At 41.2% G+C, this 22,233-nt stretch overlaps 1 protein-coding gene and 1 long non-coding RNA gene across 2 annotated transcripts in view; one reads left to right on the top strand and one right to left on the bottom strand.

Moving 5' to 3' along the window:
- Positions 1 to 9,957, bottom strand: part of LOC120893513 — a 102,683-nt gene extending 92,726 nt beyond the window's left edge. Inside the window, exon 1 of the mRNA XM_040295465.1 lies at positions 9,873 to 9,957. The gene's annotated coding sequence lies outside the window, so the exon portion shown is untranslated. The remainder of the gene's footprint in view (positions 1 to 9,872) is intronic.
- Positions 3,210 to 4,466, top strand: LOC120893516. Its single transcript, XR_005738137.1, has 2 exons — positions 3,210 to 3,499; positions 3,570 to 4,466. It is a non-coding gene; the product is annotated as an uncharacterized LOC120893516 (long non-coding RNA).
- Positions 9,958 to 22,233: the final 12,276 nt, after the last annotated feature.

Below are 22,233 nucleotides of genomic sequence, written 5' to 3'. Positions count from 1 at the left end.
ACCATTTCACGGTGGTCGGTTGTTGTGCTGTGGGAGATGAAACGAGTCGTTACGATATGTTTACTCGCGAAAAACGGGGTAAGAGTACGAAAAAAGTTATTACGCTGTTATTTTTCAATGGTGGTTGTTGCTGGTGGATTATTATTTGGAGTGCATTTTTATCACACACCCCGAGAAGAAGATTGGTACAAGACGTTCAAACCGTTACAGGAGAGCATTAGTTTCCCTCACAAACTGCTGTTATATTTTTCAGGCGGTTGTTATGTTTATCGTGTACCTTCATTGTATATGTTCGTTAAAAATTATTACTTTATTCTTAGCATAACTTTTAGATAAAATTCTACGCAACAAGGTAAGACAGTTCCTTCGTCCTTGATTCCCGCTCGAAAGGCTAAGTCTACTTTAAAAAATGCTTCTTAAGTGATAATATTTATTACCAGTCTCTCTTTCCAAGCCATTTTGGCTAATTAATCCACCAGATGCAGTTGCACCCAAACCCTGAACGGGGTAGCTGCCAGCTAACGTGGATAGCACAAATTAAATATTTATAACCCTCTCCATTAGCACAGAACGCTGCTGCTGCTACTGTTGCCGTTGCTGCATACTTTCGCACATAAGCGCTGTAAGAGTTACACTGCAACATAAAAATCTCATGGGACGGCTAGAGAGAGAGAGAGAGAAAGAGAGTGGCGAAAAAAACCCCGGAAAGGAAATTAAACCTCTGCCGACAGGAAAGCAATAATCGCATTTAGCACACTTTCGCCGTTTGCGTTACACACGACGGCAATTGCACATTCCCCGTCCGTACCGGGGAAAACATTTTCCGGCCAGGCGGAAAAGTGTGCCACGAAAAGGATGTAACAGCGGATGAGTTAGGAAAAAGAGGGGTAAAAATTACATCTTTGTTTTCCTGCGCCGTATTTCCTGGCGTGGTACTACAGTGTGATCTTAAATCGTCCGTCGTTTGGTGCAAGATGCACTTCGGTGGCGGTGGAGTAGGTCGCAAAGATCGCAGCGTTGCGATAAATTTTAACAGACACTTGGTCCCGAATATAGGAAGCTTACTGATTGAGGAAGATATCTTGGCTTTGCAGCATTTATCTTTCTCTCGGAAAAAAAACACTGAAGTTCAATTTAAACAGTGTCACTGTATCGACTTCTTTATAGTTAATTTGTCTTATTTTCTATTTATCAAGTAAACCCCTCAAAGGACCTTATCGCTTTGCACTCTGTTTACCTAGCTTTAAGCGCTCCACCTGCTCCACCAGCACAATGCAAGCAGGTTTCCTATCATCATGCCCTATCGATCGTACAGTTCCCAACCATAGCTTCTGCAGTATCAATATTTAAACATTCCTCACCGGTTTCCTAGTCTATATTCAAATCATCCGCCGTTCAGTTTGCATATTCCCGTTCAGGAGCAACGAACTCATCTGCCATTCTTTACATCTTTGCTTTCTGCATAAGTCCTCATATGCGACTGCATCGCACCCGTACGGGATGAGGTTGTGATGAAAATCATTACTGCTCTACCTTCTTTTACTCTTCTATTTCTAGCACAAGGGTTTTTTTAACATTATCCGGCAGCTCTTCTTATCAATCTACTATGCTATGCCTGGAATCAGATAAGAGTTAACTCACAGACATAGCGTGCCCTGTGCACAAATGGAAACTTCTTTCCCAATGACACCAAACACACACACACACATTGGGAAGACCTTTTTGACTGATTGTCACGCATTCTAGAACAAAAAAAAGTATACAAAAAAGAAAAATTCCTTCGAGAGGCATAAAAAACTCACCCACCTTTTCTGAAATCCTTCGCAACCCAACAACGCACCATTAAATATTCATGTGCACGCATCGCAACCCAATCGGGTACGGGATCAATCGAATAATTTCGTGCTCGGCGGGAACACACAGCAAAAAGAGGCGGGAAGCAGAATGAGCTTACTACAATATCAAATCCCAATGCCTGACTGTTGATGTTGTGTCGGATCGGTTTCACAGTGTGCTGGGGAGCGTCACCATCATCATCCTTATCATTGCCTGGGAAGCTGTGGAACGATCTTTATTTTATGAAGGTAGAATTACACCGATGAAGCATTAAATCCCAGCTCCAGACACCGTGCGGAACCGGAGCGACAGAATGTTGTAACGCGGGATGAAGGCGTGAGCTAATTTTCTCGATTGATATGTGACGTTATTATCGTGTGCTAAAGTGGTGTTTGGTGTCTTACCGTTTCATGTTTGCGTTGACCACTTTAGTCAATGAAATGGTAATGCTTTGGTGGGAAGGTTCGAAAAATTGGATAAAAATGCTTTTCTTTCATTATTCATGAACTGTGGATATGGATATTATAAGGCTGGGTTTTGCTGTCTGGATGGTGCAACTCGAGAGCTACGTGTTCTCACTACATAAAACTTGTTCTGAAGCAAACTAAAGGTTTTAGCCTGCACCTTTGGAAAACAGCAGTAAGCTACGAACCTATATTCAGCACATTATAACAAAAACATAGCATTATTCTATCATCTCACATCTGCAACCCATCACGAAGAAGAAATTTATTACATTTTCAAACATTTTCAGTTCACAAAACCCACAAAACATGTAAACACTTCACGCCTCCCATAACGCACAGCTTCATTGTTCGCAGAGCAACTGGGATCAGATTTCATGGGCCAAAAGGCACACACAGGAACTTCCACTTCATATCCGTTACCCGATTCCCAAACAATTACGAACGTACGATAGAAGAAGAACAAAAATGCCCACACCACGAGTTGGCTGATTCCACAGAGAATGGGTAAAAAATCCAAGCGATCCCTGGGACAACACATATTCTTCAAGTGCCTAAGTTGTTCTTGAGCAAATGGCTGTTTCGAGCTGTTAAAAATCCCACTTATTTTTATTATAAACAGATGGATGGATGTATATAGTTTTAAAAAATCCTTTAAACAGTTTTATTTAAGTTATTATTACTTCGTCTTTACTTTGTTTGTTGTTTGCCAAGATTGTGATTTTGAGATATGCTATTTACTTATATTTAAGTAAAACGGTGGAACAAAAAATCAGTCAACTGAACAAAAAACGTTTAAAATAATTATGATTTTTTTAATGAACCAAAAATATTTTGGTTTGTTGGTAAATTACTACTGAACGTGTTAAATCAAATACCAAAGAAACGGTATTATCCGAAAACTACTTCAAAAAGGCATAACAGAATGACCCGATCGTCACCACACACGATCAAAACCACAGGCTACATACCACCATCGAAGCGCCCTACAACGACCAAGGAAGCTGACGCAGCAATTTCGATAGCTCAACTTGCCCCAGTCCCAGCACCGATCGCCCTCGCCTGCGGTATCAGATTCTAATCTGCCGTTGTTGCTGTTAGACGTATCGTTGAGTTCTTGCGTGGAAACAGCAGTGGATTATTGGCAGCGTTAGCCAGACGACAGTAACATACTAGATCGCTTGAACAGCTCTGCTCTCGTACGTGTAAGGGTACAAAAAAGTTTTTGAAAACTACTTTACCAATTTGTGGAAAAATTACATTTTACAGTGAAAACCCCTGCAGTGAAAGTGATAGCAACCACCACAACTGACAGAAACGAGCGTGCCATTCGGCAGGAAAGTAAAAACAAGAACTAGACTGCGGCGCAGTGAAATCAGCGGACTTAATTGCATTAAAATCAATTCTTTTTTGTGTCACCTGAAAGTGCGATCGCAAATCACAAAAAAATGAGTAAAATCTCGCGTGGTAGAGGCGGAAACTCTCGTTGCTACTCGTATTATGAAACGAGATTGATCCACGTTTCCCGCCACTATCACGAAATGGATGATGATGATTGCTGTGATATTTACAATCACAGCAACGCACCAAGATACAGCGTTAGAGAAAACAGCTCCTATAACTACACAAGCAACAGTAGGCAGCAGCTACCGCCCATTCAAAGAGCAGCCATGCAGCCAAAAGCTGCCGCTGCTTTGTCACCAATTGCCGTATCATCGAGCCAACAGCTTCAGTGGCCATTTTCCAAAGAAAGTATCATAAAGGTGCCAGTGGGGATTAAAAAAAGTGCTCCTCGTTCATTTTTGGTGGGCACAGGATCAGACATTTCGTACATTAAAGCAGATAAACTAACTATGCCGTTTCAAGTTAACCACAGGGAAACATTAACTATATACCGTTATCTATCCGCGTCGGTAGAGTCGTTGGGCACTGCCACAGTTGATCTACGTTTCGGCAAAAAGAGAATCAAGCACCTGTTTCACATTATACCAGATTACGCCGGGCTGCACGTCGATGGGGTTCTGGGGTGTGATTTTGTGCACGTACATGTAGGCAGCATTGATTTTGGTAGCCATATTATCACCATAAGGGCAGGGAACTAAGATTATACTTATTGGAGTAAGAGTTTGCGTGAAAAAATATACTCATGATTACTTTTCAAATGAACATTTATAATCTTACATGTAACGAGATATCACTTATTTTTTGCAGCTCTTAGGTACTTAATCAACAGCAATGTTTTTTTAGTTCATCTTCTTTTCATTCAAATAATTTCGATTTTTTTACACAATGAAATGTTTGAATCAACAAAAACCAATAGCTTTAAGGCATTTCCACATTTTGACAAACACAATAAACAATAATGAACCAATGATTCATCAACTGTGTTATTATTAAAATTAAATGTGAAAAGTCACGTAGGTACGATTTGTTTAATTTGTATTAAATTTACCAGTTTCAAATCGTTGTGAAAATAACGATCTTTGGCGTGAACCATTATCACGCTCACCATTACACATCTGAAACCCACCACAAACAGGATTTATATTATCTAACCAATTCATACAATGGGACTCTTTGTTGGAAAGTCACTCAAACTATTAGGCTCTTACAATATACAGTCACAGCTCGAAAATATTTCATCATATTCCACCACACTTGTCGAAATCGACATTCTCTCCAGGCCGTTAGCATTTCCGTTTACGCATTGCCCGAACTTGACCCGGGTCTGCTCCATCGAATGTTAAGAGCACAACGCGAACAATGTTGCTTCATCTGCAGATATCTCGCGGACTGAAACAGCGATATTGTTGTTTACTTATTCTTCTACACTTCCAGAATTAAACATCAAACAGTCCCCTTCTTCAAACTAGAAGGAGCCATTGCTCCATATACCAACCGTTTGGCGAGACAGTTGCGTTGTGGTAGAATGAAGATCGCTGCTAGCGTGCATTCTTCTGTCGAGGTATACGCAAGGGTATGACCTGAGAACTTTGTGACTTTCACGACAAAAAAAGAGGCATCGTCAATCGTTAAGTGTGTTTCTATTTCGCGATATCAGGTGATTTGCAGATTGAAGAGAACTTTTTAAACACTATTCGTTCGGATGTAGGTAGTTCGATTACAGAAAGGGAAACAAAATAGAGTACCTCATATTATGTGTTACTATTTTAGAGTGCATCTTATTTTAATTTATAAAATACTTTGATGGTGGTTCCCGAGTGAGTAATTTGATACAATAGGCTAGCATTCGTAATTCCATACGATACGCTACAAATTGTTAAAGCTTCTCAACGCTAACGAATCAAAATTTGAAAAAAAAATCGCCTACCCATTACAGTCTGAATTCTCTGGTTTAACTTCGATTCCCTGCCAACTATTGAATATGTGCGTTTTAGTTGGCACGTTTTTCCATACAAAAAATTTACCAATTTTTTCTCGGCAAGCCATGAGATTTTTGTGAAATTTTCAAAAAACGATTTTCCCATACAAACGCATGCTTTTTAATTGAACTGTCAGCCAACTATCAAGCGTTCAACTAAAAAGCATGCCAACTAAAAAGCGTTCAACTATTGAATTCTGACTGTACTGTTGTATTCTAAGGTTTGAAGTCCGATTCATACACATCAATTTAATGTGTTGGTGTATATACGTGTCATATTGCTACGCCTTTTTTATGTCTTTCCATGTGTCTGTTTTCGGGTTTTTCCTAGGTTTCTTTTTGCTGGGCTATGTTTATGACTATGTTTCAATCCCATGCCCTACTGGTTGCATTCTACACCTGAGCTTTAAACATCCTCGAACAGACACGTCCTTTTATTGTTGGCTCTGTTACCTTACGTTATTGGTTTAAGATGTTCCTACTTATTGTCCCACCTGATCCTTGTGTACCTTCCGCTTCTCTATGAAAAGCGATTTCGTAAGGCGTTTTCTTAAAATTGCTTCAATCACTACAGTATTAAATTAGTAATTTCCGTTGGTTTTATAACTCATTTGTGACCCATTTTCTCTCTCGTCCTTTGCTGTGACTCGAAATTGTTTTTCCATATCTGCTCGATACGCCTGAAATTGTGGATTTGTGTGTGTTTAATTGTGATCAATTGTGTTGCAAGCGCCAAGATCTGGTGTGTTCGTAAATTAGACTTTCTTCTATCGATTGACGATGCCGTCGAGCTCATTTTACATTCATAGCTTTGGTTTTTGATGAAAGACAAAAGGTAATTTTGTTTGGCGTTGTTATTTAAAATCGGTATTATACAATTATAAAATTTTAGTATATACCGATACAAAACATCTTTTCCAAGCAAACCTAGAAAAAAGCAACGGAAAAGCCGCATCACAGCTGAGTTTAAAGGACTTTTTTCTAAATTCCTTTAAACTACACCAGTTCAAAACTGAACAATTTCGAGCAAATGTCACTTGGGGTGTGATCAAGGTTTTTGAAAGCGCGTTTAATTCTCCAAAAATCCATAACCTCATATCACCATTTCTTCTTCACTGGGCTTCCTACTGCAAGATTTTACACCAAACAGCGATAAAAGATTGCTCTAGCCATGATTCCTTTTGGTGTATTTTGAAGACAGTTTTCTCAACCAATCCTACGGATATTTTTATTTTGCCAATATCTCCGGATTACGCGTTCGTGTTCTTTCCGACTGTGGCAAGACAATCTGGTCACCCTGACAATTTGTCAGGCTGACCGCACATGACAGACTGATCGACAGAGAATACACTACAACAAAAAAAAACACAATCGAGTAAGCGTCGTAGAAAAGCCGCTAAAATTTATCATCTAGCCCATTCCAGCAAAAAAAAAAACGTTTACAAGTAATAGAAACAACGAAATTAGACTCATTTTCGTGTAATCTAAAACTGTGCGATCGCTATAACGCCAAAAAATGAACCACTTCTTCGATTACGACGACAGCTACAGTGCCACCAGCTACGAGAGCAGCGTGCGGTCCTCGATGCAATGGCCGATTTCCAAAAAGAGCGTCATCAAGCTACCGATTGGCGATCGAACCAAACCCTACTCATCGCTGCTAGTTGCCACCGGATCAGCCATTTCCTTCCTCGCGGTGAACCGTAAGAAAATCCCCAACCTGCGCCACAAGGATGCGATGGCCTGGAAATGCAATCCCGATGGAATCGTCCACACGCTGGGAACGGCCACGTACAATCTGTGCTTCGGAAGAACCACCATCAAGCACGAGTTTCATCTCGTACAGAATCTTGTCAACCTGGAGTATGATGGCATGTTGGGGTGCGACTTCGTAGTGAAATATGGATGTTCCATCAACTTCGAGCGCTATCTGATTACGATAAATTTTGACTAATATAGTAGTGTAAAGCATGTGGAATTTTGCTACATACAATGTAATATGAACTTTACGAAACCGAACTTCGCATAGCGTTATCTGCAAGCAGATAGAACATGGTTCTATTACTGATGTAATAGTTTTTTTCCATTATTATCCATTGCCATATCTTGCCTAATGAACTCATGTATTACCAGGCCATGAATAAAATAATGAACTAACATCAATCATTGTTAACAAAACTCATATGAAATAATTGCAAAATTTTTATACGACCCCTTGCATTACGCAACGAACAAATTTGGAGCCATCATGAAGGTAAGAAATTGCTTTCTTTTTACGATTATCATGTTTAAGTCAATAATGTAGTTTGTTCCATATAACCAATACATCAATACTTCACCGAACCGAAGCAGCATTGCATGGCGTGGCAGTTGTGGCCGGATTAGTATCGATTGCACAATAATAACCCTAAGGATTACGGCTCAAACCTCATTCGCTGCACTATTTGTCGTGTAATATAAATGCAAATCCGCAACCATGCATGAAAGGGCCGTACCGTGTACCTTCAAGCAGCGTCGAAGAGAAAAGACTCCCTAACAACACATCGGGCGGGGAGGGGGTCACATAAAGTATCATCTCGGCGTAAACTGCTTCAGCATAAGATTAGTACTTCGTGCTTTGAAATTTGACGTGAACCACCCGGGAAAGAGCAATTGGAGTAAAAACCTCTCGTCCCTATCATTATTACCCCGTGGTAGAGCGTGAGATAAAACGAGGGAACAAAAACAAACGACAACCACAACAACAGACGCGCCTTGATCCCGAATTTGAAAGAGTGATAGTAATAACAAAAATAATTCAGTCAAAAAGAAACGACACCACAACGCCATTGCAAGTGACAGGGCTTGAAGAAGCAAACACAAAAAACATTTGCACAACCTCTTCCCACCAAGCATTAGAAAGGAAGGGGGATCGTTTAGTGGTGCCGCGCTGCTCGTGCCACGTGCGATGATGAAGCGAAAAAATCCTATTATTGAAGATAATCTCCATTGCTCGCGTCGTCCTCGACGTCGTCTCTCCGTAGGTTCGTGCGATCCCCTGTATTCCGCACACCGCAACGACACAACCGTCTTAAGGATGCGTTTAGTTTTCAGCTGCCGGCTGCTGGAAAGGAGCCGAATTATTTTACCCAAGGATTTTTGTCCGCCATCTCACAGCACAAAGGAAAAAGAAAAGGTAAGCAAATGGGACCGGGCGAACCGACGGCGGCACCGAGAATGCAAGACGCGAAATTAATCCTATCAAATAATCGGCCAGATGACAATGTCCTAGAGTTTCTCGCTTGCTGGGATGCTTGTTTGCTGCTGCTCTACTTGGATTGCCCTTTCCTCCTTAAAGGATAGCGACCGCCCGCGAGTAGTGCGCCCGAGTCAGAGTAGGCGGGCGAGCGAAAATTCAAATTTGCATAAATTCCACCATGACACCGCGGGTTAGCGCGCGGGACCAGGCCATGCTCAGGACCGTGCACCCCGGGGTGTGGTGGGTGAATTTGGGTGTGTTTTTTGCTTTCATTTATTTTCTTCTTGCTTTGTTGTGCTCCTTTCTTCACCCCAAAAAAAAAACCACGACCAACCCTCCCCATGTTGTTGTCGTGCTGCCTGATCCCGTCGTGCGCCGGATGAACATAAAAGCACAAGACGGGGGATGGACGACAAACCACCCGGATTGGTATCTGTTTTTCTTAGATTCAAAATTGAATTAAAGCAAGTCACCTAGAAACCCCCGACAGTACCCCGGCGCACAGCAGCTGTTCTGAGGTAGGTGTTTGTTTTTTGTTCTTTTAATGCTTTCTGGCGGTGACCACACTGTCCTCCCGCCGAGAGGCTAAGCGTAATACCAAAAGGACACACAGATGTACGCGCGGCGAGAAAACGCGACGAATTAGCGAAGCTCAAGATGGAGCTTCTTCCCCTAAATTGAACCGGAATTAAATTTAACTGTCACTGGCCGGTGTGTTGGCCGACCGGAAGCATCTTTTTGGAATTGGTTTGTAGTGAAAGACGAATATTTCTTGGCGCTGCTTTTTAAAAAAAAAAAGGTAGAGAAAAACTTATATAATAGTAGTTTAGGTGAGTTTTAGGGTATTTTTGAGCAATCAAAAGCCATAAATTCATTAAACTTGAATTTCAGCATCAATTCCAACCACCCTCTTTTAGTTGCAAGAAATATAAATATCATTCCTGCCACTCACCTGCCATATTTTCTTCACAAATTCGTGTCCAAAGATGTCACAGACAAGTTTCAAATTTCCCAACCATCTTTAACGCTAATTATTCCCCTCGTTCGCTTGTTAGCGCTTGTATTGTCCGGCATTCTCGAAATGCAACACCCATGTAGTTCTCTTCCCTTTTCTAAAGCAAGAAAAAAAGCTCAAAAACACACTCTCCGAACCAGAATGAATAATGGTGTCCCGTATGCGGCCACAAACTGCATTGTGCGACGGAATTAAAACAAAACTAAAAAAACACACACACCTATATGGACACGATGGAAGAAAAACGCGCGACCGCCGCCGAAAACGAAACGACACATGATTGATGAAATCTTCCGACTGTCGTTGACAGTTATGAAATATATACCACGGGCGCTCGCGGGCAGCCCCACGAAGACACACGACTGTAGGGCTGAAACAAGGCGCTCAGCATGAATGATAGCTGTACAACATGGTCACTTATTTGTGACCTACTCTCTCCACCACCGACCGCTCCACTGAGGAGAGGCGTGATCGAACGACTTATGGTTTATGTTTTACAGCGTGGCGCGGGTGCCATAGCGACCGTGCGACAGTGAAAGCATGAATTTCCCCCCGAAAAGATGGATGGTTTTTTATGCGTTTGCACTTGCACGCTTGCTAAGGAAGGTATATGGAAGGAGTGTCGTAGCTTTCCTTTTTTTCTCTCTCTCTCTCTCTCTCTCTTTCTCTCTTTAATTACCGATCGAGCCTTAATGATAGCGGTTTATAAACCGCAACATATTTAATCACCTCAACTGCTGACCACATTTCCTTCCCGGTCAAACGACTTCATCCCGGCCGGGAGCGTAATGATGGAGTTAAACGTTTTACGACTACCCGCTTCGCTTTCCCTTTCCGGCCGAAAAAGGGGTTGATTTCGGGAGGAAAAGATTCTGTCGAACCACTTTGCCACACAGACACACACACACATCATCCAAGGATGCACGCTCCATCCCGTTCGTACATTTGTTGCGGTTCGAAATGTTAATTTTACTACGCTTTTACTTACCGAGGCCCATAACGAGTGGCTACAGTTCCACACCCCCAGGGAGCTGGGTTACCACAAATTTGTTAGAGGGAAAGGGGACGCATCCGCATCCGTTTTGTAAATCGGAGCTGCGGTTGCCGTTAAGTGACCCCGGCTCCTACGTAAAAGGGGGGGGGGAGTATGTTTGTGTGTGCGTGCGTGTTTTTGCGGTTTTTCCTTAACAGCCCTCACTCGGATACATGGGAAAAACTGGTAAACCGATAAAGAGATAAAGTGTTATTGGGAGTTTGGTTGGGTTGGATAAAATGAAAATGGTTTCCCGCAGTAACAACAGGGCGATTAATGTTGGCCAACATGTGTTTTAGTGCTGTTTTTTTATTATGCATTTTTTAGTGGCTCAAGTGTGTTTAAAGGGGTTGGTTTATAATTGGTGAAAGATAAGAATTAAATAATAATAATAGTCAAAATAATAGGTGAAAGATAAGAACAAAAATTAAAGCAATTTGCATATTTATAATAATGGCATGCGTACTAGAAATTACTTTTTTTCGGTCAAATTTTAATCACATATTGTCCTTTTTGTCCTATTTTATACATAAACAGATTACTTACATTGGTCTGGCCGATTATTCATTTAAATTCATCACTATCTTCAGGATTGTTGAGTTATCTCAGATTTTATAGAATCATTCCAATGTAATGTCACGCTTTTGAAGTGTAAAAATAAATATTTTCTTTTATTATAGTTATGCTATTAAACTGTGCAGAAATGTTACTCGTCTATGTACAAATGTGTCCCTTAAAGGAGCTTAGAATAACATTTTACCATGCAAAACAAAATAATATTTTTTTTTTAATATGTATCATTTATTTTTCCACCCAATTTGATTGATAATACACTTTCCTAAAACATTTCTTTGTCCTATTATGGAACACTCTTCTACTGCGAGTGTGATCTTGCTGACAGCCCGGCAATAAATAACGCTCTAATTTACCAATTGTTCCACACTTGTTCACCCTAGCAAATGATTGCTGTACTTAGGGCAAAATTTACTACCACTCGCTACTTTCATCGATGATAAACGGGGCCTCCCCTCCTGTTTGCCCTCTTCCACCACTTCCAAGCAGTACACATCTTTCGAAAACCATCTCTCCACGCTTTCAAGTGCACCAAAAGAGGCATGGGGCTGTCTCTTTACTTTAGCCCGGTGAAAGATTTTCCGGCCCATCATCATCATCATCTTAACGCACGCAGTTTCGCACGCATCTCTCACGGCCATGGTTCACATCCGGATACGGGAACACGCACTCCCTCCCATCGAGTCCCGCAACGCTCCGCAATAAGCCCGCAATAATTTCCTTATTTTTATTCGGGCTAGAACATATTCATTGCGTTATAAATACCAATTTACGCTAAATAAATATTTCGTTTTATTGCCCTTTCAATGCAACCGGGGGCCGTAGAAAGGGAGAGTGGGAGTCGTCCCATCCCTTTACCAGCCCTCTTGTGGGGCGACCTTTCGTCGACGACGACGATGTGTGCTACGTTCCACCCGTTGGCAGGAGTTGGTTGTCTGGCGTTGCGGCGTGTTTAAGGATGCTTTTTTGGGGGCTGCACCAATAGAGAAAGATACACCGAACCTTTAAAAGACGCGCCGTCGTTATTCCCACGTGCCCATCTGTTTTCTTCATTCTCATGGGGGGGGGGACATGGTGAAAGTGAAAAGATGACGGAAAAAGTCATCCCGTCGCCAGCGTTGTTTGTTGTTGCTGTTGATAGGGCTGGTGGTTTCTTAGCCCGTCTAACAACCAGCGAAAGGGCATAATACACAAACACACACACACACTCACATTAACCATCCCGTCTGGTATGAGACAGGGCGCACAGAATGGCACGTGAGAAGACATTTTCCCCGTGTGGAGTGGCATTTAAAGCGCACATACCGCGGGCCAGATCCGGCGGGTTTAAGGTGAGATGTGAAGCAAATGATGTGTGCATTCCAAGGCTGAACTGTGAATATATAATGCTTTAAACTGCAGAAGATTCAAAGGATTAAAAAATACACACAACTTATTATTTATATCATTTACTAAAACGTTTTAGAACAATTTTCATTCATTTATCGCTTCCGTTAAGAGACTTAGCTCACGAGTGGGGATTTTAATCAACTTATTTAGTTGATCAGGTGCTCGCTTATTTCATATTTTTCCTGCATATATTGAGTGAAAAAAACTAACAATCAGCTAAATATAAGCATAAGAGCAAAAATAATTAAAAAAAATAATATGCTGAGTTTGAAGAGTAACAATAACTAGTAACTATTAACTGGCTGTTGGATTGAACCAAGACTAACTAGTAAGAGTAACTAGCTAAAAGTGACTGATCGAAAAGTGAAAAGTGAAAAGAATGCAAAGGATGAAAAAGACTAGAACAAAAAACTAGTTATGAGTAACTTAATAGTAACAAGTAATTGGTCATTGGAATGGAATGGACGAAACTGTTAAAAGAGTGAACAAAAAAGTAGAAAATAGTTGAAAAGTTTACAGTTTATAGTTTAAATTGTAGTTTTTTATAGTTATTTGGATAATGTTATAAGGATAATAATTTCTTTAAAATTATTTTAAAAATGATAAAAATGTTCGATTTTAACGTTTTTTTTTATTCATTCTAAAAGTTTCTCTGGGTTTTTATTTGTTAATTTTTCATTGCATACAGTTTATTGAGATTTAAATTTCATTATTCATTATCACATCTTTTGTTTTCTTTCTCTTCCTGTTTGCAATCCCATTTCCGAACATGTTCATTACTTTATATTTTTATCTTTCCGCTGCATTTATATTTAATTAATTTTATGTTCATCGTATATTTTAAATGCTTTATTATTGATCCGATTACATGCAACGCTTTCCAACCGAACCCGGCAGTCCCAACAACTGTGTCTAAATTATTCAAAACCCATCCCGGAAACTGATCCGTTTTGCTACATTCACTGCATTTACTAGTATCATCAGCACCGCCTCATCACTATCAACAAAACCATTACATGGGCCAATGGTCCACCGCCACGCGTGCGGTATCAGTTGTTGCTGGGCTACAGCAAATACATCACGTTCGTGATATGCCTTGATCGATATGCAAAGCCCATCAGTCCACCAGGATCTGGGCCGCGGCTTTGTTAGTTAATCTGTGAACCTAAACACTACCATTGACTTGCGACGGTACAATTGCTGCACACATTGACATCGGTGTGCCATCCAGGGAGTTCCTCCCGCGGAACGGTTAGTGATTTATAGATAATTATGAACTTTGCTTTATTTATTGTGCGAATCAGCTTAAATATCGTGTGGCTTTTTGTTCTTTTTATTGCGCTCCACACCATTTTTGCCAATCCCGATGAGGTCAGGATATTTTTGCTCCGTTTCTGCCACCTGACACTGTGCACACGGATTCGGGTTGATGCGATTTTCCCGACACAGAGACATGCATTTAACCCTACAACCCATACACAAACACTTGCACGCACACACATACGCCCGGATAGAGTAATTCGAGCATGAAATTATTATATTTCTCTAACAAACGGTAGCACTCGCCCGCCCATCCACCCAGCCACCACCGATCGTTCGTCGATAATTTTAATGATTTATGGATTAATTTAATTTTCCCTTATACTGAATCACTCACTGCCTGCACCACTCACTCACTCACTGGCACGTCCTGGGCACTGCTGCTCCTTCACTGATGATGAACCGCAATGGTTGCAAAACAAAACAAAAAGAGTGCAAATTGAAAATCACCGCCACGAATCAGAGCGCAACGGGCATCGGGCATGGAAATGAATAACACCGTTCCACCCTTCAGACTCATCAGCGAGGGCTGTGAGTGTGTTTGTGTATGTGCTGAAAGCATGTCAACCATCCTTTTTCAGCCATCACTCCATGTGGTGTTGCCGGTACCATCGATTTCAGCAGGTGGTCCAGGTGGCGAAAACTTCCCCCCCTTTCGCGACTGTGTCACACATATATTTTCATCCGATCAGCCGGGCTGGCCATTTTTACATTAATTTATGAAATGATGAATAATTTATTCAACTCCCAGCATCCGATGCATCCGAGTTTGTATCATACAGAGCGGAAAAGTGAGTATTTTATTCGAAGTCCGATGATTGTGTTCTCTAAAGTAGTAGCAAATGATGAACTGGTGATTTGACATTTTGTTGGAATAATAATAATAATAATAATAATAATAATAATAACATCACATTTTTGTCTTGAAGCAATACGGGAAAGCCATTCCTCCTCAATAAAAAATAATATATTTGTTTATATAAAGCATAAACCAAAAATACTTGACGCAAGATTTCCACGATCGCGTTCAACGCGTATAACAGTATTACAGTTCAGCTGTCAAATCCATCGCGCCCGTATTTTAGGCATTTGACAGTTAGTATTTTTACGTTAATTTGGTTTCTAAAAGAATCCTAAGTCTACGATGCTTTTACCGAATTTCTAAAGTTGTAAACTAATTATTTTAGGAATTTCAAATTGTCAAAATAGGAGGATTTTGGTTGCTAAATCAATATGAACGTGATATTTAAATGACCAAAGAGACATGTTAAAAATCCTCAGTTGTATAAATATTTCATTACGCTATTTGAATACTATTTTATTTTAACCTTTTGTATCCTAATTGCCATAAATTACCAAGCATGTGCTGAAACGGTATAGCTTCAAAAGTAAAAACCAGCTAAACCTAGTGAGCTTCAAGCAAGAAATCGCTTGGTACTTTTAGCAGATAAAGAAATAATTTAAATTATTTGTCAAATCATGGCAATAAAACTATTAAAAGGTGTGCAAAAATCAATCCGACTTATGTATTGATGTAACTTATTTCAATTCAACATACGAATGCTCTTTTAACAATCTCGTTATGCTATTTTGAATCCAAGTATATCAAGATAAAATGATCTCGCGAGCCAGATTTGCAGACTTCTGTTCTAAACAAGTTCCATCCTTATTATTTGTCACAAAAGTATGATTCGTTTGTCTTTTTTCAATTAAACTTACAATAATCAAGTTGTAACTATATTCAGCATCCTAAGCAATAATCGCTTAAAGATAATCTCAAAATTTCAAAACGATTCCCTAGGATTACCCTAAGAACCATTGATTCATTCATGAAATCATTAAAAAATAACCCTCTACCCTCATTCATCAATCATCCGAGTGGGCAAAATGCACTTCCTCCGCGGCGCTATTCAGTGACCGCCGTTGACCCGGATTTAGGTTAACTAATTCTGCTAATTTCTTTCAGTTTCAACCTCTTCTCTCTCCCAGTCACGGTCACGGTGCTGTGACGAATCGCTAATGAGAAAACTTTTAATTAGCTGATTAATATTTAAGAAACCAGAACACTGGGGTTTATTTTTTCGCACCATTATTGGCATTATCGGCAAAGGAAAGATAATATTTTGATCCGTCTCGGTGCAATTGATTCGTGCGCTGAAAAGTGTCAATTTCAGTGTGCTGCGGCAGAGGGGGAAGTGTAGAAAGACATATTTGGTAGATTAGTGCTTGGTTTTTGTCTAATATAATTTGAAGCAATTTAAAGATCCCTGAGGAGGTATGCCCTTAATTAAAAATAGGTTAAAATATCTCTAAGTTTGTTTGCCCCAGTATCTTACTACACATTCCTCAGCACATTCTATTCACATTTCAGTAGGTCATTACAGAGCACAGCGTTTTATATACACCACTTAGCCCATTCCTACGCCGAATAGCCTCTAATAGCATAGCACGATCATTAGATGCAACAATGTTGATCGTCGCGAGTATGGTTGATCACCCGCTCGGACCATCCCCAAAACATAGCCATAACCCTAACACATTACACTTTTAATTAGTAGTCACCAGCTGACCAGATGACTTGCGTTGACGCCACGTAATCCTCCCCGAACAACCTGCTCATTCGGTTTACCGAGTCAACTCGTCCGGATTTATACATCCCCCCATGCTGGGACCGACTACTCTCTCTCTCTCTCTCTCTCTCTCTCTCTCTCTCTCTCTCTCTCTCTCTCGCTCTCTCGCTCTCTAGCTGTCTACCATTGTCTTGGTCGTCTGTTGCCCCTGTCCCACTGACACCTGTTTTTAGCTCATCCATCTAGTAAATGTCTGGTGACACCTATGCCTGTCTGGCATATCGCGACGACACTATCGGTTAGTGTTGGCGCCCTTTGAAACTACATTAACCTCCCGTTTCCGTGCTACCCTCTTTCCGATGCGTAGAGCAAAAACGATCGTTTCATGCTATAGTTTTCAGCTTTATCGCCTTTCAAACCTCCCCGTTGCTAGTTTCTAGTGCTATGCTCTGGGAGTCAGATAACTCCGTGCTACGATCACCGAATCAGCGTCCCTGTGTTTGCTAATTAATCACGCCGAGATGAAATATCTACATGTCACGCGTGACAGCGTTGCCACAAACGACTCAACTTTGGAAGAGAAGGAAAACAAACGCTAAACTCCCCCTGTTGGGGTGGTGGGGAGGGGGGTAGGGAAGGGTAGGAAAAATAAAACACGAAATATTACACATAACCCGGTCCGGCACACGCTTACGGGTTTGCCGCCCGTAGGGACACAATAAAATAAAACTGAAAAACACACACACACACATCTGCCCAGTGAAAGAGTGAAGATGAAAACCCAATCATCGTTACCGGACGGGTTAGTAACTATTTTTAAAGTTATAGGGTACTTATTTTTAGATTGGTTTTTAATTTAATTACCTCTCCGTTTCACTACTGCTACTGCTGCTGCTAGGGGCGCTGTGCACAATGCCGTGCGTGGTGATGTTTTATGTGGCGAGTACCCCCTACCAACCAGTAATCAACCCGTTTCTGGTGCCACCACTGGCAACGCGCTGCTAGTAAATGCCAACCCATTACTCTACCACAAAATGGGTGAAAAATATTGTTTCTCGTTTAACCGATTCCGGCACACGGCTTCACATGATTTCGACGGCACAAAAAAACCGCTCCCGATTGAAAACAACTAGCTGTGAATTTGTACATTTCACTACCTTGCTACGGTAGGAACGTGGTACACAATGGAGCACATGGGATACGAGATTGGGATGCAACAAAAAAAAACCATCGGAAACACATGTTCGGGGTCGATTTATCTTCGCTACCATAAATTGCAAGATTTCCACCGCATTGCTCGGTGCAATTGTGGCGAGTATGTGTGTTTGAGTTTTAGTTTTCGATTCAACTACTAACGAAGGACCTGGGACATATGTCTTACCGTTTGTACGTTGCAGCCGACTGCAGGAGAGGTTGAACACGTGCAGTTGCGATAAATTCTGTATGGATCGAATTTGCTTGTGACCATTGCTCTGGACAACTATAAACAAGCGTGATTGATCAATTCTCATGCTGGGATAGGAAATGGTTTGCTTTGGTTGTTTATTAAGAAGATTCAATAAAATGAAAATGTTAGGAATAACCTAAACATTTTGAGAAAGAATTATAACTTAAATTAACCTTTTGCACAGCCCGAGTCTCACTCGGGCAAATCCTCATGGGTTAATTCAACAGCCGCTTAAACACGTGTTTGGAAGTTTGGAGTTATACATATGCCAATACCGATGAAAAATGTATCATAAAACAGTCTGACTCCAATAGTATACTCCAAATGTTTCTATGGAAAACGGGGTAAAAAGCGTAAATTCAACATTTGGCATACAATCAAAGTTACTCAATAACAAATCAGGAGTTTATCTTTTTCTTCTACAGCAAAAAAACTGTTATCGATCAAGGCTTGCCTGTATTACTACTGGGCTTGGCTTTCCGTGACTTACTTTTTGATCATATAGCGGGATAGTAAGTCCTATGTATGGGGTACATTCGGGGTTTGAACCCATGACGGGCATGTTGTTAAGGCATACAAGTTGACAACTGTACCATCAAACCAGCAACAACAAATTTGGAATATAGGTCCTTAAAAGTTTGATTATAATGTAACAGTAGGAGACACCTACAACTACAGGGGTAGTACAGTGTTGACTTCTTCTTCTTTGGCTCAACAACCGATGTCGGTCAAGGCCTGCCTTTACCTCTTGTGGGTTTGGCTTTCAGTGACTAATTGATTTCCCGCCATATCAGGATAGTCAGTCCTACGTATGGCGGCGCGGGCTATTTGGGGATTCAACCCATGACGGGCATGTTGTTAAGTCGTACGAGTTGACGACTGTACTACGAGACCGGCGACAGTGTTGAATATCGCCTATAAAATATTCTCCCTGATCCTTCAGGATCGCCTTGTCCCGCAGAGATAGTCGGAAACTATCAAAGAGGATTCCGAAACGGAAAATCAACCACTGATCAGATCTTCACCATGCGGCAGTTCTTGGAGAAGATGGCTGAATACAGAAACGGCACATACCAGCTCTTCATAGACTTTAAAGCCGCATATGATAGCATAGCCAGGGTAAAACTGTACGACACTATGAGCTCATTTGGAATCCTGGCCAAACTGATAAGGCTAGTTAGAATGACTATGACCAACGTCACATGCCAGGTGAGGATGGATGGAAAACTCTCAGGATCTTTTGCTACCACCAAAGGTCTGCGCCAGGGAGACGGGCTTGCCTGTCTCCTATTCAACCTGGCGCTAGAGGCGTGGAGATGACGTGGAGGCGTCCGCCATTAAGGCCGGGATAACGGACTGGCAGACGAAGGCGCGAGACCGTGAGCGGTTTCGGACACTCCTGAGGCAGGCCAAGACCGCAAAGCGGTTGTAGCGCCGGATAAGTAGTAAGTAAGTAGGAGACACCTACACGCTCCTATTGAAATTGCACGACAACTTACTGATCAAAAAGTGCACTCGTGCTATTCTACGTCCTTTTCGTCAGTACACGTTGCATATGATTGATAAAAAAGAAAATAAAAAAAATGAAAAAGATCATGGATAACTCCTTGACAATCATCGTAAAAATGCTGGAGTTTCTTACTGTCGAAAATATCTTGTTAGTTGGCAAACAACCTTACTATTGAGGTGTCAACTACCGATTAACCTAACGAAAACAGACCTAATCAGTGAGGATCAATTTTAGTTATGTTAGATCATTGGTGTAAGATCATTGTTAATACGTAAAAGATTCTCTAGGAAGCTTTTGCAACGTGAAAATGCAATAAGCAACCAATGACTGCCGGTCAAGTCTTTTTTGGCCATCCATACGGACAGAGGAGGCTTGGCAGGCCCAATTTGAGATGACAGGATGGCGTAGAGGCGTCCGCCATCAAGGCCGGAATAACAGACTGGCTGATGAATGCGCGAGATCGTGAGCGATGTAGGACACTCCTGAGGCAGGCCAAGACAGCAAGGCGGTTGTAGCGCCGGATAAGTAACGAATGAGTGCAAATTAAGTATATCCAAACCCTTACTTCATTTGTCGATATTCATTACAGTCACAATTGATCCTTTATCTAATAATTTTGAAACAGCTCAAGTGGTATTGTTGTCTTTGTGGTCTTGAAAACCATTGAGTGAAACCTTTCTCTTCTGAAGAAATTCAGTAAAGAAACTATAGCTCCAAATAGCAGCACACAAATTTGCTTAACATTATGAAGGAGATTACAGATGAAATATATTTGAACTCCGTTAAAATTACGAACATCGATACGAAACACCCCTATTAAAACAAAAGCCACCACAACAAAAAGCACCCCATAAACTGCAGTGTAACAGTTTTAATGGCTTTTTAAAATGGCCACTGATGGATGATACGGAACCACCACCCACCAACATACTCAGAATTTATTACAGCACTGATGTTTGCGATGAAAAAGATACGCTAATAAACTTCTCATTTCAATTTACATAACTATCAATGGTAAAGAGACACGAAAAAACAGGACCAAACTTTGCTTCCCTCTCTGTCCAGAGAGCCAGAAAAAAAGCCACCCAAACTTTACCCAATTCATTTGCAGTGACATCGGCACTGTCACATTGATTAAACAGATCGGGTGGAAAACAAACTTTTAACCCTCCCGCCGGTGGTGCCGTGCAAAAGTTTGATCGAAGCCCTCCACTATCTTGATGGCCGTGTCGCATTTCTGTTCTTCAAATGATTTGTCATTCGCTATTTGTCATTAGCTCCCGCTGCTCGAGGGTGGAAAGCTGAAGGAATGGTGCAAACTAGTCCGGTAGTCGTATAAAAATAACCAAAAACGGCGTGATAAAAATGCTGTAGCAGCGATAAAAATTACCATGTAAACGTTTGAGCAAGGCAAGTAACCACCAACCAGGAGCAAAACTCTTCCCAGTTAAGGCATAATTTAATTACCACCAGTCATGCACAAAAAGTTTGCTCCCAAACGCCCTGCCAAGGAGGAAAGTTCTTCCTTTTTTTTTTGGCTCCTACCGAAAAGAAACATCCCTGTTAGTTGCTTGAACATGGGGTAACATTTTCATTATAAAATAGTTCCCACATTTTATCACCCACCGCGATTGGGCCGCGAATTCATGCTGCTTGTGCTGTGTGATAAAAAGGGACCGTGCACCACCACCATGCACGATATTGCACATTCGCTTATCGCCCATCGCTTCCATAATGTTCACCGAAAAAACAAAAAAAACGTTAACGTTTTACGCTGGATACAACTTTACCCGGTGCACCAATCCGGGAACCCGAATTTTAAGTGACAGGAGCATATTTTCGTTGATTTGAAATTAAAATCTACCATCTGTGCTTCCGACACACAGAGAGTGAGAGAGGGACAGCAACGCCACCCAAACGGTATAACGTGAAAGTTATGCACTTTAGTGTACTTTTACCATTGTTGTACCTCATCGCATCCCTTACCAATGCTGATTGCCCTTTTCGTATAGTACTGTACCACCGCACTGTATCAATTACAGTTGTTTTATGGATGTTGTTGGTGTGATAGTATCGCTACACTATCTGGTTCGGGCTCATTTCGCTGCCCAAAAGTCTTCCCTTCAGAAAATTCTGGCGGGAACTAAACGAATGAACTTCCTTCCCCCATTGCAGCACCACCACCTTTCTTGGTTAGCTACCGTATTATAAGTTTATTATTATCGTAATATTGGTAATCTTAATCATGGCTCCATGAAGCCAACCCTAATTTGACGCCACCAGCAGCAGCAGCAGCATGGTGCAACGGACCGAGTTCGCGCTGTAAAATGGTTAACGGACATGTTTTACAAAGTTCCGACCTCCGGCTAAAAGCGAGCGTGGAAGGGAATGCACGAATAACTTGTATCGTACCATGTTCCGGGGGAATGGATTGGCAAAAGTTTATACCAAACTCA

The sequence above is a fragment of the Anopheles arabiensis genome, chromosome 2, assembly GCF_016920715.1.
Source record: "Anopheles arabiensis isolate DONGOLA chromosome 2, AaraD3, whole genome shotgun sequence".
NCBI classification, from domain to species: domain Eukaryota; kingdom Metazoa; phylum Arthropoda; class Insecta; order Diptera; family Culicidae; genus Anopheles; species Anopheles arabiensis.
Note: the sequence above shows the minus strand (reverse complement) of the source record. Positions and strands in the feature narration are given on the sequence as shown.